At 40.6% G+C, this 3,617-nt stretch overlaps 1 non-coding gene across 1 annotated transcript; it reads right to left on the bottom strand.

The window, feature by feature from the left end:
• Positions 1 to 2,265: 2,265 nt before the first annotated feature.
• LOC118483026 lies at positions 2,266 to 2,368 on the bottom strand. Its single transcript, XR_004869479.1, has one exon. It is a non-coding gene; the product is annotated as a U6 spliceosomal RNA (small nuclear RNA).
• Positions 2,369 to 3,617: the final 1,249 nt, after the last annotated feature.

The following is a 3,617-nucleotide window of genomic DNA, read 5'->3' on the forward strand; positions in this document are numbered from 1 at the left end:
AAAAGTCACGAGGCCCTTATTCGTAAATAATCGAGGCCCAAATCGCAAAGTTACCCATTCGGAACCGAAAGGTAAGGCTAATAGTGGCAAAAGATTTGAAAATCTTGAATTACAGGCCTCAGGCGGGCCGCGTTAGAGAAACAAGGAAGCTCATGCGGGCCGCAAGCCATGTGAAGATCCGGTTCCCGACATAAGGATTCAGGCGGCCCGCGTAAGGGTAGCCTGATCCTTAATGCGGGCCGCGTCAAGGTGCCAGATGCAGAAAACATGCACAGATTCACTGTTTGATGTTTTAACCGACCTTGGGTGCAATTATGGCAGCATGGGCGCCCCCTACACGTCCCCTAGCACTCAGGGACAGCTGCTGATCATCCATGAGCAATTATAGACTTAGTTGTGATGATCTTGTGCATAATTTTTCACTATAAAAGGCCATGTAATGCACACATTTGAAACACACCTCAAACCTGCTTTCTTGATCACTTCTGGAGCTCAAGAGCATTCTTCTAACATCTCTGGTCGTGCACCAAGCTTCCGTAAGTTTGCCTAACCCTTTGTGGTTTAGTTTTTACATAGTTTTAGCTTAAAAGTCAATCCGTCGTAATTAACGGTTGACTTAACGATAAATCACAAATGGTCCAGTGGTTTGTCGAATCAAAAGTAGTTATATGTTGGTAATCATGTGGGCATTAAACCCCTAAAAGGGCACCCTCTGATTCCCACTCTAACTAGTCCGAATGTCGAGTCAAACTTGCTTAGAAAAAGTCAACAGAATGCTATTTTGCGATTTTATGCATAATCAGTAATGTAGATGGCGTGTAACCTGTTTTAACACTCATATAACATGATAATAAGTATATTAACTAGTCTAAGCTTGTTTGATCCGACCATTTACTGTTTTGACCCGGTTCGGAACCGAAAGTCGCAAAACTTTGACTTTTGCTTAGACTTCAGTTCTGACCCGTTATGGTATGGTTTAGATATGCCTTAGGACTCTCTTAGGACCAGGTTACATGATGGTATAACCCTCTGTGACCGGTTCGTTGTTTGTCCAAGTCTTTAGCACATTTCCGTTAAATGCTTAAAAGTTGACCGTAACGCCCTTTTTTTTACTTTAAAACGAGAATTTTGAATATGTGAAAGGACAATAACCTTAGTCACTGATTTCTAAGCATGTCCCTAAAATTTCACGTCAATCCGAGGTCTAGAATAGGAGTTATGCTAAATAGCGCAATTACGGAAACTTTAGTAATTAAACGGCGCATTTAGCATAAAGCCTATCTAAACCCGAATTTCGGCACCAAACCTTTTACACACTGATGTAAAATAATATTTTGGAATTTTTAAAGATTTTTAATTATTTTTAACCTGCTCATAACCTGCGGTTATGGCATCGGTTCGGTAAATACCGAATATACCCTTTTCGAGCATAACTTGAGTTCTACAAGGTATTTTGACCCGATTCCAGTTGCTACTGATTTTAAATAATAAATAGAGCATTTTATTGAATTGATAGGGTAAGTGTTTTTGGTACGATTCGAAATGCTATGATATGATACATTTTTCCATCTGTGGGTAGAGGGATGTTCATTTGTAATTAGCTCGGTTAAAGCTCTCACGTAATTCAACTCGAGTTACTTAATGTCGTATTCGGGTATTTGATGGATCCAATGGGTCAACCCAGCAGCGAATTAGTGGAGTGGTTGGGTGTAATCCACGATCCAACTTCCAGGAGCCGTTAGGGGATCGCATACGTTATTAGCAGGCGTTTGTTTCTTTTGTATTTTTCATTCAGAAAATTTGATTATCTTGTTTGTATTTGGAGAGATTGCCCTTCTTGAATTGGCCCGTTTTAGTTCAAGTAATCGTTTTGCCTGCTAACGATTAGTGTTGTGATTATGGGTCAGCGTGAAACTGTAACTGGTCCGCGTTGTGATTATGGGTTGGGAGAGTTGACACCACAGTGTTGTGATTTGGGTCAAATTTCAGATCCAATTCTTGATGTTTAGCGTTTCTACTCTCGGTCTTCACTTGGGTGTGGCCCGAACCCAGGCCCTAATTCACCAAAAAATAAAACATAAGATATAACAACAATAACCTAACTTAAATGAAAAGCAATTCTATTTTTTTTATAATCATCAGATCAATAACTACTAGAACACTCCAGAAAACCAACTACGTCTCAAAGAAATCGACCTAATCACGAAAAAGGATCAAGCTCGTTTTTTTCTGAAGAGCTTAACGAGCCGAGCAATCAGACATAAAAAAAATTTGGACCATTTCTCGATTTGTGCGTGTCATCCTTGCGCAGGGGCCATGCTAATCTTCTCTGTATCGTTCCAATTTTATCGGATGTCCCCGAAGGGACGATATTCATCTTCGGCCACCGTCATATAAACCAAAAGGAGGTTTCTCTTCTGGTCGATGTGGGACGAAACTGTAACAGTTCTGGTGTAACTTAACTACAAGTATTTTCATTTCTTTTCTTACTTTATTTTTCCTTGTAACTAAAGCTTTGGGTTTTTTCTTTTTCAATGTTTAGCTATAAGGAATATACAACGTTTCCCCTTGTTAATCCATTCCGCTGAAACAATATAAAAATTCATATTATTAATACAAACTTTATGAGCTTTCTTTACCCCAAAAAAAAACTTTATGAGCTTTAGAACTATATCATACGAAATACAAATCATAGTTGCGAGATGAAGAGGATCGACATATGTAGCATGAATTTGTAGTTTTGAACATGCAATAAAATCTATTGAACTAAGAAAGGAACTCACAGGAGAGTTGGTTCGTTGGAGAGACCTGCATATAGAATTGTGCAAGACCATTTTAGGAAGCACGAAAAGATCATGATATTCAGAGACTCTATCCTTATTTCCACACCTCCCAAAGCGTAGTGTTTAGGGTTGCTTTTCAGACAAAATGTGATGTGACAGTGAAACGAGGTTATATAGCGCGGCGTTTAGGGTTCTTTCTACAGACAAAAGGTGATGTGACAGTGATACGAGGTTATATTCTGTACGAGGTTGCAGAAGTGTCACGCGTAACCCTAAACGCCGCGCTTTGGCCAAAGCGCGACACTTCGACCCCAATTTCTGGTGCATTTAAGAGGGAGGCCATGCATTCTGTTTACATATTCAAAATTCGAAATCGCGAATCGTGTTTCATTTTTTTTCGGGTGTTTTTGTTGTTTTCGTAGCGTTTCTTCAAAATACGATGTCGTGGTTTAGTAACTACCTATTCGGTGAATACTCTGAGTAGTCCGTTGTTCCAGATTCTTACGAGTGAATTGCTATCTCTGCTTCGTACGATAAACTGATCCCTTCCAACACGAGGGAGGAGGGGGTTGTATCTGGCATTCGTTATCGTGACAATACGGTGCAGCTGGACTTGAATATCCCTGTGGAAGACTCGTACACACAACACGACTATTCGGATTACGGATACGGAGGTGAACCATATTCTTAGGCCGAATATCCGTACGGTCAGCCAAACTATCCCGACCACGGTTATGGTTGTGAGCAGAGCTATGTACAACAAGACTATCCCGACCACGGTTACGGTGGTGAGCGGAGCTATGTACAGCAAGACCATCCTGACCAGGGAGAGGG

This window comes from Helianthus annuus, chromosome 1, assembly GCF_002127325.2.
Source record: "Helianthus annuus cultivar XRQ/B chromosome 1, HanXRQr2.0-SUNRISE, whole genome shotgun sequence".
NCBI classification, from domain to species: domain Eukaryota; kingdom Viridiplantae; phylum Streptophyta; class Magnoliopsida; order Asterales; family Asteraceae; genus Helianthus; species Helianthus annuus.